The sequence below is a fragment of the Onychomys torridus genome, unplaced genomic scaffold (assembly GCF_903995425.1).
Source record: "Onychomys torridus unplaced genomic scaffold, mOncTor1.1, whole genome shotgun sequence".
Taxonomy (NCBI): domain Eukaryota; kingdom Metazoa; phylum Chordata; class Mammalia; order Rodentia; family Cricetidae; genus Onychomys; species Onychomys torridus.
Genome location: NW_023412263.1, coordinates 85543 through 99330, shown reverse-complemented (window position 1 = coordinate 99330; position 13788 = coordinate 85543). Strand labels below are relative to the sequence as shown.

General features: G+C 39.4%; 1 pseudogene; it reads left to right on the top strand.

The window, feature by feature from the left end:
* Positions 1-11193: 11193 nt before the first annotated feature.
* Positions 11194-12624, top strand: LOC118575577 (annotated as a pseudogene).
* Positions 12625-13788: the final 1164 nt, after the last annotated feature.

Genomic DNA, 13788 nt, shown 5'->3' with positions numbered 1-13788 from the left:
TTGCTCCCTTCTTCCTTCCTCCCCATTCATCTTCTGTCTTCTCTCTTTTATTTGTCTGTGTCCCAGGTTCTCCTGTGGCCTGAAATTCAATATCACAGGAATCTCTCTCAGCATTTCTCTCCAGGGCTCACAATGGTGGGATACAGGCTTGCAGGACAACCATTTGTATGGCTTGCTGGAGTGTAATCTAAGTCCAGGTGGATGATGCACAAGAACTGTGTCAAAGAAGCCTCATCCCATTCCTTTCTTATTGTTCTGACAATTGTTCTCATGACACTGTCCAGATAGGTGTGTACGTGGTGGGCTCTGCTGTCATCAAACACTTGATGTTTTCATCCCTTTTTCCTTGCACTACAAATGTGTGTCCCGGGGTTGGGAATATAGCTCAGTGGTAGAACACTTGCCTAGCAAGCACAAGGCCCTGGGTTCGGTCCTCAGCTCTGGAAAAAAAAAAAAAAGACAAAATAACAAAAAAGACCAAATGTGTGCTCCACACCTGGATTTGAAGAGTGAATTAAACAAAACACTTATTTTCTGGATGCATCTTTGTTATTACTTGACTTCAGTATGTGGAAGGAGAGCACTGTCATCATACTTCTGAGTGTTTGCATACACAAATTAATAATCGAAACATATTTATCTTTAATACAAAGAATCATGATTCAGCAAATAAAAAAATGGCTCAATGGTTAAGAGCACTTGCTGTTCTTCCAGAGCACCAAATTGAATTCTACCTCTCAAATATGTCAACCTTTAGTTCTATGAAATCTTCTGAATTTTTTTTTTTTGCATCCATGAGCTTAAAGCCCCATGGTATGCACAGACATGAAATGCACACAAACACACAAGCAATCTATATAGATATAAAATAAACATTAAATGGATATTTAAAAACAATCTACAAACAAGGTAACCACCCTTAACCTTTGAAGTTGACATACAAACTGCTGGGTTTCATTATGGCATACACACACACACACACACACACACACACACAACACACCAACACAACAACAAACCACACACACACACACACACACACACACACACCACCACACACACACACGTCAATTACTGTTTTTGTATTCATTAACCACCCTGACTTCCTTCCTCTCTTTGTTTCCTGCTCTCCTAAAATCTAAAATGCTGGGTACTTCATTTTGCACTCCAGTGGCTTTCCCATTTACACACATGCAAACCTCAAAACCATGATTGTGCCTGCTCCAATTCACTGGATGTGAATCTTTACCAAAATTATTCCTCTTACATTCTCAATGTGGTTTGCTGAGTAAATTTCAACCACCCTCCATTGGTGGAGTATCCTAGGGTACATACCAAGACCCTCATATCCTCTCTTACGTGCTCATAACTGCTTACCTATAATACGTTTTGGTGCAAATATTCTTTTTTGTTTTTACAATTTTTTGTTTTGTTTTGTTTTTTGAGACAGGGTTTCTCTGTGTAGCTTTGCACCTTTCCTGGGACTCACTTGGTAGCCCAGGCTGGCCTTGAACTCACAGATATCCACCTGGCTCTGGCTCCTGAGTGCTGGGATTAAAGGCGTACGCCACCACTGCTGTTTTTTACAATTTTAAAGCTCACGTTCAGGAAAGAATGTTGGCTACACAGTTTAATTAGTTAGTACCTATCCATCTTTAACTAGAGGAGAACATGCCGTAGAAAAACAAAGACTGTTAAGTGGAAGTAAACAAATGTTATCAAAGATGTCCCTGGGTGTTGGGGATTTAGCTCAGTGGTAGAGCGCTTGCCTAGCAAGCACAAGGCCCTGGGTTTGGTCCTCAGCTCAAAAAAAAAAGGTGTCCCTGTGACTCACACCAGTAGTTTCAGACATTGGGAGAATGGGTCTCCAGAGTGAATTAGAGGCCCAGTCTGTGCTATATAACATGACGTATCTCATAAAAAGAGTGAGAAAATATTGTGTGGTGCAAGGCTCTATCTCAACATCCCAATGTCTGAGGCAGGTAGATAAACAAATATTCATCCAGGAGGGACCACATCCTGACTTACAGGTCAGCTGCAGAAAACCAAATTACAAATGTAAATGAACCAATTAGCTGATTAATTACTTAAAATGATTTGGAGACAAAGATCCCTGGTTTCTGCATTTAAAGGAGAAATGTCAGTACAGAATTCCTACATGCCAGTACCAGAACCACATCCCCCCAAAAACATGCTAGGATAAGTCTCAGATAGAGTAGGGATTTTTAACATGCTTGAAGCCTGAGTTAAATCTCACGGCTGAATAAATGAGGCATGGGGATGCAAAAATGTTCCTCACACTCCTGAGAGAAAGATTAGAAAAGAAACTCAAGGTCATCCATTCCAGCTTCCTTGCTGGTGTCTATGAAAGCCTAGATCCAAAATTCCAGAAAATGTAAAAAATTATTAGAAATGCATCTTTATAAATGTTGAAGGCAAATGATCTCACAGGGAATGAAACTATACAATGTTCTTAAAATTGTGGGTTTTTTTAATTCATGATTTTATTTTATTATATTTTTTGTTTTCAAGCAGCACTTCAAATTGTGTGGGAAATGATCTACAAACAGAACTGAGAGGGTTCTCAAGGGACAGCCTGAGAATATTGCTGGATGTTATTTGGTGTCAGTAATCCTTCCTAAATTATCCATGTTGGCCTGTTACTTCCACCTCTGTGGTTCTCTACTGGGTACTGAGCCAAGCACACATGATACTAACAGATCTCAGACAAAAAGCTCTGAATTGTGTGAGCAGAAAACATAAGTCAGTGTCCTGGTGGTTGACCCTAATCCTACTGACAGACTAAATTTGGAAGAAATGTGCCTAAAGTCACTCTTGGAGACCATATAGATCACTTACTTCCAGATCTCACAGTCAGACATGCATTACCTGCCCCATTGCCTGAAGATTTGTGAACTCAAACATCTGAACCGAACCTGAGTGGTTTTTTTTTAAAATGTGATTTATAATCTAAGCCCCTTGCATTTCTACTTAAGAGAGTCAGTGCACCTTGAAAACAGTGAAATTGGAGTGGTGCTGGATGGCAATTTTCAGTTTACTGCCCTCCTACCTTCCCTGACCCAAGGGTATTAGCTCATCAGGTTAAGTTTCTGTGATAATGAACTTTCTATACCTTTCCTGAAGCAACTTCTGTCCCATCCAGCCACACTGAGTCAGCCTACCTCTCTCAGCTGACTTGGCTGCATCAGCTGAAGTAATTGTCTTCACCTGACCTGCAGCCTTTATAGGTAGCAGTAAATTAGCACCCTCTACCAAAAGTCCATATTGTTTTCTAATCATCATTAAACTTCTTTTGCCACAGGATTCATGATATTCAGTGTAACAGAAAGGGTGAATATCTTCACAGAGGTTATACCACTTTGGCTGACAATGTTCCCTATAAGAACTATAGGACTAACAAGTCCCCCATTGCCATACTTATTCTTTACATTTTTGTGACATTTAGCAGGACGAGGTTGTAGAAAGAGTCAGGTGTCCTTCCTCTCTGCTTGATTTGCTGTCTAGTTCAATAATAAGGTTTGTCAATGGGATCGGTCCATCCCAAGGACTACCTTCAGAGTAGAATACTGTCTACAAATCAGGCACTACCAAAGATGTGGTCACTGTTAGACTAATATAAAAGTCCCTTACAGTGCATTCACTCTTCATAGTCCATTAGGTTTAGGAAGGGAAGGAACAATAAGACTGCTGTGTTGATTGAGGAATTATTTACTGAGAGTGTGAAAGGAAAGGAAATAAACAGAGTAAAAAGTGATTAGTATTAGTGTGGGAGATAAAAGTTAGCAGAGGAAAGATAAATAGAGAAGGGACAGCAACAGCGACTTATGGGAACAGAAGACAGCCCTGGGCCAAAGCAGAATGAGAAGAGTAAAAAAAAATTAGCGGGGAAAACCTAAAACAACTTCTATGTCACGAAAGCCAAGGCATGGCAATGTCCAGCTTCATTAAAGTTTGAGTTACAGGGGAGGGATCTATTTTTGATGGCCACATGCCTTCTTGCTAAGACAGTCATTACCTGAGCCTTTCTCTTGGTAAAACCATGTAAAGGAGAAAGAACACTAACATAGAGGAAATGGTCTTGATTGCTACATTGAATTTAGATGATAAGTAAAGGTAGAAAATAGGAGTTTGGTCATTTTGGTAGAAGTTCTTATTCCAAAAACCTGATATCTTGAGCTTAATCCTCAGAGCCCACAGTGGGAGGAAGGATGTGAGTCCCAAAAGACCTCTGACATAAATACGTACACACCATGTGCCATACACATGCATATTCTCTCTCCCTCCCTCTATTCCTTCCTCCTTCCCACTTTCTCTATTTCTTTCTTTCTTTCTTTATTTATTTTAATGTGGAGCAGAGGATCAAACCCAGGGTCTTGCAATTGCTAGGCAAGTGCTCTACCACTGAGCTAAATCTCTAACCCATCTTTCTTTCTTTCTTTCTTTTTTGCTTTAAAGATTTATTTATGATGTATACAGTGTTCTGCCTGCATGTGTGCCTGCAGGCCAGAAGAGGGCACCAGATCTCATTATAGATGGTTGTGAGCCACCATGTGGTTGCTGGGAATTGAACTCAGAACCTTTGGAAGAGCAGCCAGTGCTCTTAACATCTGAGCCATCTCTCCAGCCTCTCTATTTCTTTCTTTTTTCTTTCTTTCTTTTTTCTTTCTTTCTTTCTTTCTTTCTTTCTTTCTTCCTTTCTTTCTTCCTTCCTTCCTTCCTTCCTTCCTTCCTTCCTCCCTCCCTCCCTTTCTCTCTCTCCCTTTCTTTCTCTCCCCCTCTCAGACACACACACACACACACACACACACACACGCACACACACACACACACATATTGTCAGCAATGAATCCTGTAGTCCTGCAGTGTCATGATATCCCAACCTTCACATCAAAAATCCCTATTCATCATGGAGGAAATCCATTCCATAATACAAAAAGATGGCCACTACACATATCCCTTCACAGAAATTCAATATCCAAGTTTTAAAATTTCATTTGCATGTTTCTACTGAGAGAAACTCTCAAGTAATCACTGTCTTAGGAAGAAGGCACACAGCCACAAAATATATGGAAGAGAATGGACAGTTTGTATATTCCTATGGATGCTACATTCTTGGATGATACATCTTTGCTTGCATCCATTGCTTACTACAGTAATGGGTATGCAATCACTCTACACAAAATACCATTGGCTCTATTGTGCCTCACATTTGGTCATTGTACTGAAGACAGATCAATGTAGTAGTTAAATATGAGTAGAAATTTATAATTCTGTGAGTTTATAAGTCTCACTTACAGAAACATGGGTAAAGGTTGGGTGAGCACAAAGAGCAACATTACTGTCATCTGCCATTACATCATGTATGCATACTTGAGAGAAGATTTGTCATGTAGCTCCAAATTCCATCTTACCTACATCATATATCCTCAAGCATCTCCCAAGTTTCCTTGCAGCTGTGGGGGAATAAGAAAAGAAACTATCTGGAATCAGAAGAAAAAGTCCAGACTGTCTTCTATCAAGGAGTGTTCACAGCTAAGCTAGTTTTCTAGTGGAAATAGTGTCCTTTGTATTGTGGCCATTATCTTTGTGTGTTAAGCAGTGGAATAAGCGATCATTGTTCTCACTCAGCACTTTCTTAAAGGCCTACAATTTCCAGGCTGTGGTTACCTATACTCCATTCCATGATGCTATGGCATGATCATATTTTACCTGAATGAAAAGCCTAATGACAGTAGGCACAGACCAAAACTCTCTGAAAGGAACTTCCACACCACATAAAATAAAACCAATGATCAGCAAAAGAAATTTATGGCCACAGTACCCTGCATGTGTCCAAACTTTTCAGATCACAGAGGCTTAACATTTTTCACACTTAGTTAGCATGTCAAAAAGAGATAGATACATGGAACTTCATGATTTTATAAAGTTTCTACAAATTAAATGAAACTATAAGCAAAGAGAAAATACAGTATCAATAACAGGAGAAAATGTTTGCCTATTATAGTTCAGACAGGTGGTAACTATGTACAATATTTAAATAGTCAGCATGTTATATCTAAAATAACTACTGTGCTTTGCCAGGAATGAACATTCCAAGGTTACTCTGACACTAACATTACTTTGACATAAATAATGGTCCTTCTGGGTTTTGCCTTTGAACTCTGTGTTTCAAAAGTTTGGACACCGAGTGATTTTTTAAATTGGTGTAAGCCACTTCTTGGTCTGGCCATCAATAAAAAGGAATTTTAATTGGCTTAATCAATGTGGTAGTCAATAACTATCTAGTGTGGATCATTTCTCTGTGATATAAGAAATCTCATAAAGGAATGTCCATTTAAAATGATTTCTAACAAGTAAATAGAACACTTTCTCTGAGATTTTTCTCATTAATTTTTCTCTATGACTAAAGTGATGGTGACCCTAACTGAGGAGGGGATAGGAAATTACTAAATTAAGGGACATATAACATAACATAGAGTCAAGGAACAGTGAGACATACAGTTACAGGACAGTTATTGATTTGTTGAAACTAGGTGTAGGGCCCTGTAGCTCCCAAGTTGGGTAACTGCAGCCCTGCTTGCCTGACCTTGACCTTGATGTCCTCCCTATGCTGATTCCCTGCCGGTCTCCACCCTCCTGAATGCTTAAGGGAAGTTCCTTGTTTGTGTATCCTGCATTTGGTGTAAACAGCTTACATGCAAGAATGTAGAACATTCGGTAGGAACTTCTGCCCTCTGGGGTTCCTCCATTGTGCTGTAAGCCTGTATTTAAGGTTCCTTCCCTTCTTCAATAAGCAGCATTCGGCATCCCCTGGCACGAATGACCCACTGTCTTTTGTCTCTCTTTTTTGATCCACAGCCCCTGGCTTGGACATGGTAAATGGGTGGAGGTAGCGTGGGTGTTAGTGGGGGCGCTACTACAACAACTGCATTTCCTTATAACTCCTGGAAGACAATACAAGTTCCTGGTATTCTTGGACAGGCCAGAGACTCTTAACCTACACAATATCATCTCAAAGGACTCTAGCAAGAATTCTTATTTTTTTTTTAATACTACACCCTAAAGACAGCCTAGAAAAATTCTTGTCTCCACACAGCTGTATACTACCTATCCTCACAGGTGAGATGATAATTGAAGGTCTCATGGGAGGGGAGGTCATGGAATCACACACCCATATTTCAGGCACCAGCTGCCTCCCTTTAGCACGTGTCTCGGGCAGAAAGACTATGGAAGTGGGATTAGTAACTCAGAGAAGATCTTGTGTTGTGTGCTTTACATTGCAACATGCATGTAGATTTCAAAAGGCAAATCCTATGTCAACATTGTGGGTAAGTGACTATATCAAAAGGGGAGTGGGGATTCGACCTGTGTGTATGTAGAAACTATCAAGGAAGTGTAGTTTTCCTGCCTGGCCCACAGTCAGGACAAATCTCTCTCACCCACCAGTCCCACAGTTGCTCAGACCCAACTTATATTGCTTACAAAATGTATAGCTGTGGCAGGCTTCTTGTTATCTACTTCTATCTTAAATTAACCCATTTCTGTTAGTCTATACTTTGCCACATGGCTTGTGGCTTACCAGTGTCTTTACATGTTGCTTCTCATGGCAGCGGCTGGCAGTGTCTCTCTCCCAGCCTTCCACTTCCCAGAATTCTCTTCTCTCTTGTCCCACCTATGCCTCCTGCCTGGCCACTGGCCAAACAGAATTTTATTTATACAGAGCGATATCCACAGCAAGGATGGAAAAATCCTCTTAAGGTATAGGATCTTCCAGCTAAGAGACTTGGGTTCCAGACACTCTGCATTGAAGAATTCTGCAGCAATTAGTGTATTTGACAATAACAGGATATCATGGACCATGAGAGATCAGCTCCCACAATCATCTCAGGGTAATAAAAGGAATGCCTCAAGGTAGCAAGGGATAGGAAACTTTTTAGGAATAAGTTTCTGTCTGTCTGACTGGTAAAATAAGGAAAGACATATGTTTTCTGATGTTAACTTTCTCTTTTACTTCATCTTAAGAATGGTCTCTGACTCTTTCTGTCTCCATACAGTTACATATCTCCACACTGCTGCATACAGCTACAGATCTTTACATACATACATCTTTTCACATGACTACACTGTGTCTTTCTTTTACATACATGTCTCTTCTACATATCTTTTCTATTCAGCTTCATCTTCCTTGCCTCCACACAGTTACAAACATACACCCAGCCACAGCTAAACATCTCATTTACATAGCTCTCTCACCACACAGTGCTTTACACAGTTCCAGGCATTAGCTCCTCTTTGTAGCAGCAGCTTTCACACAGCTCTCTCTCACTCACTGACATACATACTTTTCCTAGTTTATTCACTTGCTCTTTACTCACTCACTCTTTCATCCACTCACTCCCTCACACTTCTCACATGCTTCTTCTTTGTCCATCAGTGTGCGTGCGCGCGCGCGCACACACACACACACACACACACTTCACTCACATTCTGCAGCAGCTCTCACATAGCTCTACACAGCCATCTCTCTCCATGCTGCTGCTGCTGTGCTTCTCAACAGCTGAACTGTGGACAATTATAAGTTACATCTTCAGGGACTTGCCCACTCTCAAAACACAAGTTAATTCACATAGTTTCTCTTAGCCTAGTAATGGCACTTTGATACATGCATGTAGCTCTAAATTGGCGAGGGATTCCAGACAGTAAAAAATTGGCTGAACCTTCAGCAATCAGACAGAGCACATGCAGAAAGAGAGCCACTGCAAGGGCTATGTCTTGATGTAAACAGCCTGGCCTTGATTTAGCAACAAACAACAATTGGGAATTAGTCTTTGTGTATTTTCTGTAGGGGCAGCTTTGTCTCTTTTGGACTTGTTCTAAGGTCATTGAAAAATGTGTAAAATGCTGTCATTGAGACTAAGAATAATGTTAATTTCCTGTGTCAGTAAAGAAGAATATTCTGGTAATAATTCTGTTAATCAGAATGATACAGCTTAAACATAAATCATAACCTGACCATCCACAACTGTAGTATTCCTAAAGATGTAAAATATACTACAAATGGGCCATTGAAGGAACCCCACACCTGTTCTTATTAGGGAGACATAGGAATGGTATCTGAGACAGTTACAGGTGGAAAATAATTGGTATCCTCAGCCAGTGACCCCATAGCTTTGCCAGGTGGGGCTCACTATTAGGTAGTTACACATCTGGAGGGTTGACTTGTCCAACACTAGTTGTCATCTGCTGTACATTCCCATGGCCCTTAGCAAAAAGACTCATGTAGTAAAGAAAACTGTGGTGTAAAGTGACCTCCCGATCTCCTAAAAGCATTTATTATTTCAATTATAAAGAGCCTGAATTAGCAGAAGAGAGGAGGGTGAATGTGGTTAATAATCTGTATTGTTTACTGAACCATGATAAAGTACGTATTTTGTTGTCCTGAGTCCTCATATGCAAAGTAGTAACTGTGAGATGGTGATAGATGTATGACTGAACATGAAGGTAGTGATTAGATTATGACATTCACGTATTCCAAACTTCCCACTCTACCCTTGTCATATGCAGTTTTTTCTAATTAAATATTTTAAATTACAGAAAAGATAAGTGAAATAAGACAAAGAACACGTGGACACACAATGTTATATTAATAATCTGCTATTTAACTAGCATTGTAAGAATCATGAAATATATTCATATAGTTGGTTTTGGGAGTGTGCCTGATGGTTTTGTACTTGGAAGAAGATAAATCACTAGTTTCTCAGATTACTAGAATTATTTATGACAATGAGTATCCGTGTGTTACTGGAAGGATGCTTTTTTACATAAATTTGGGCAAAACAAAATAAATGAATAAAATATTTGAATCTCTTATACAAATATGCCTTGTTTGAGGTCCCTTGTGTTATTTTCTCTGTAAATTTTTATAAGAGTAGTTAAGGAAATGCCATCTATCTGATGTGAGCTGATAGAGGTGTGTCCTGTGGCCGTTTTTCAAAATATCAAAATCAAGTGGAATAAGTCACCCAGCAAGGTATAAGAATTTGAAAGGGATGACTCTGGATATAGAATAAAGTGATGTTGAAGACTTTTTGACATCCTGAATCTCATCTGTGTCCTGAAAGTGATCATAAGCAAACAGTCTAAGAAAAACCACATTTTAACTATACCCAGTTTAGACAATTAAGTCCCATTTTTCACACAACTATGTTTCACATACATCTTGTATATTAGAATGTTCTCCATTCTTACATCAATAGCCAATGTTGTCATATTCCGAAGTTACTCATTAGGATTTCTGTGTGTCATCTAAAACTGAAGATAGATTACTTCTATCACACACAATATTTTTTTCTTTTCTTTTCTTTTCTCCAGAGCTGAGGACTGAACCCACGGCCTTGTGCTTGCTAGACAAGTGTTCTACCACTGAGCTAAATCCCCAACCTCCACACACAATATTTTTAAATGTATTCTTATTTATTGTCCAAAATATATGACATAGTTTTTAACAGTTCTGTAGCTCATTATGCCTATCTTTCTCACACAGAGCCAGGAGAGTGTCTCTGAAATCACACAGATATAGAGGCATTGTATTAAAGTTGTACATAATTCACTGTGGGGCAAGTTATTGTCACATTATAGTGTCTCTAATTTGCTGGAAATATTGAATCACAATTTATATTGACCTGCAAAGTAGTCCTTTAAATTAATGTGTACACATGATGCAAAAAAGAGGTCAAAGCAACAGCATTGTAGGGTGAGCACCTATGTGTAAGCACAAAGAAAACACTGCACTGCTGTGTTTGATGAAGCTACCTGAGCAGCAATCAGGGAACCGCACTGTAACTTTCCGTATTTTCTCTATTGCCATTCAGCCAGGTTCAAGTCCTTATTGTACCTATAATCAGAGTATGAGTTTACAAATCCATAACCCCTCTCTGCTAAAGTCATTTTCTCTGTGTTTGGTACAAAGTCACTTTTATGCTCTGGTCACAGACAAATGAAGAGTGAATAAATTATCAAGTCTCCTGTCTCTGTGGCAACTCTGTGTGAAAGGAGCATGCTTTAAAACTGAAATAAACATCTTCAAACTTTCCCAATGTTACAAATAATCATTGTTTCTAGTGGAGGTTTTGTGGATAGAGAATTTGGAATTTTGTTGGGACTGATATTCAGCCCATGGCTCATCTTCACCTGCATGATCCTCAGGCTCAGAAATCAGGAAATGACAGGATGACTGGCAGGAATCTGGTTCTACGAGTGGTCTTCTTGCCATGGACTACAATTGGACTTCTGGGCAAGTCTTCTGTCTTCTATAATTACTTACTGCTTTATTTCACAAGGTACAAGCTGAACTCCACAGACTAGATTCTGAACTATTTAATTGTAGCCAATTTCTTAACTCTGCTGTGTAAAGGAGTGACCCACATGTTGTTAGCTTTTGGGTGGAATGTTTTCATAACTGATTTTGGATGTAAGCTCCTTTTCTACTTTCACAAATTGGGCAGGGGTACATGTATTTGCAGCAGCAGCTTCATGAGTGTCTTCCAGGCCATCACCATCAGCCACAGGGACTCCAGTTGGGCAGAGTTTAAATACAAAACATTCAAGCACTGTAGATGTAACCGGCTTGTTAAATAAGAAACACAGAGCCAGTTGTAGAGTTAAAAACCACAAGGTCAGAGCAAGAGCAGAAAACCTTACCCTTCACTGCTTCTGCTGTCCTTCCTCTCTGCAAGAGACCTACTTCTGTGTGTCCTATCTTTTGTATAGACTTTCCGTTCTGTTTTCTCATTGGTTGTAAACCCAGCCACATGACCTCCTCATCACTGCCTGTTTGTACAGGCCTCCAGGTCTTCTATGGTTGGTATTGAGATTAAAGGCGTGTGTCTGCCCTGCTGGCTGTGCCCTTGAACACACAGAGATCTACCTAGCTCTGCCTCCCAAGTGCTGGGATTAAAGATGTGCACCACTACCACCCAGCTTCTGCTCTGGCTTGATCTGACCTCAAGGCAACTTTATTAACATACAAATAAAATCGCATTTCAATACAAATAAAATATCACTATAAAGCACAGTGGCTTCTTCCCATGCTTTGATTTCATTCTGAAAGTCCTCACGAATATTTATAATCTCCTCTACATGACTCGAAAATTGGGAGATAGAAATGTGACAAGTATACAAGACTTTGGCTACTGCTCTGTTTGTCTTGACAAAACTGGCCAAATCCTGCACACTCTGTTCCTGCCTCTTTCTGATGCTGTGTGTGTGGGCCTCATGGTCTGGGCCAGCATAACAACTCTTCTCATCATATATAGGCACAAGCAGAGGATGCAACTCATGCCCAGGACTAAAACCTCTCTAAGATCTTCCACTGAGTCTAGGGCTACCAAAACTATCCTTCTTCAGGTGAGTACATTTATTTTCTTTTATATAATCACCTGCCTCTTTCAATTGCTCCTGGTCTTCTTGCATAATCCTAGCTGGTTCCTAGTATACACATCCATTGTCATCTCTGAGTGTTTCCCAGCTGTGAGTCCCTTTCTGCTCATGACCTACTATTCTACAGCATCCAGCCACTGTGCTCCCTGGATGAGAAATGTATAAGACCCTGATACGATTAAAGGCACGAACTGAACCTCTGCACAGTTCTTGAATATATGGTTCTTATAACTCAGAATGTTATGCACAGTGTGGAGAGTCATCACACAAGAACACTGGTAAATAATAAAATGAATTGAACCTCTGCACGGTTCTTGAATATATGGTTCTCATAACTCAGAATGTTATGCACAGTGTGGACAGTCATCACACAAGAACACTGGTAAATAATAAACCTCTACACGGTTCTTAAATATATGGTTCTCATAACTCAGAATGTTATGCACAGTGTGGACAGTCATCACACAAGAACACTGGTAAATAATAAAATGAACTGAAAGCCTCTGCACAGTTCTTGAATATATGGTTCTTATAACTCAGAATGTTATGCACCTTGTGGACAGTCATCACACAAGAACACTGGTGTGCACACCTAAACTTCTATGTTTTAATTTGTGTATGTTCTTTAATGCACCTGTGTTTAGGCAAGTGTGTACAAACTCTGTCTTGCTGTATTCACTCTATTTTGTGAAATGTATTTGCCAACTTGTTGGTAATATATGTAATACACAGAGGGTAAATACAATATGTAAATATATATTTTAGATTTCTAAAAAAAAAAATCTTAAAGTGACCACTATAAACTAACAAAACCACCAATATTCATGTTTTCTGGGTATGTTTGATTATTTCCTTGTTAAATCTAACTTACTTCTCCTTGCTCTATTTCTGTTCTTATGTCAGTATCTGCATTTCTTCAAGGCCATATAGAACTGAATGTTATCAAAAGCACCTGATAGGAGCAACTGGAAAGGTTCATGTTTTATAAAGCCATGGAAGAAGGTAGAAAACTTATCGTCTGATGTCTGTTTTGACACTTCTTCAAATTACTTCTACTTATTTTTTATTGTTTCAATACCTTTTGGTACTTCCACATTCTATGATTCCAAAGCCTTATTCTGAAAGTCAAATTGTGTACTGTACTATCTGTCAAACTTGCTCTTATGAGACATGATATAATTACTTCTTATTTCTAACAGCTTCATTTAAGCACTGATATGTATCTTGAAAATGCTTTTTGCTCAACAATTCAGACATTCATTGCAGTGAATTTCTCATATTAAACAAATATCTGCATGCAGATTCTACATGGAAGAATAATATCTGCAA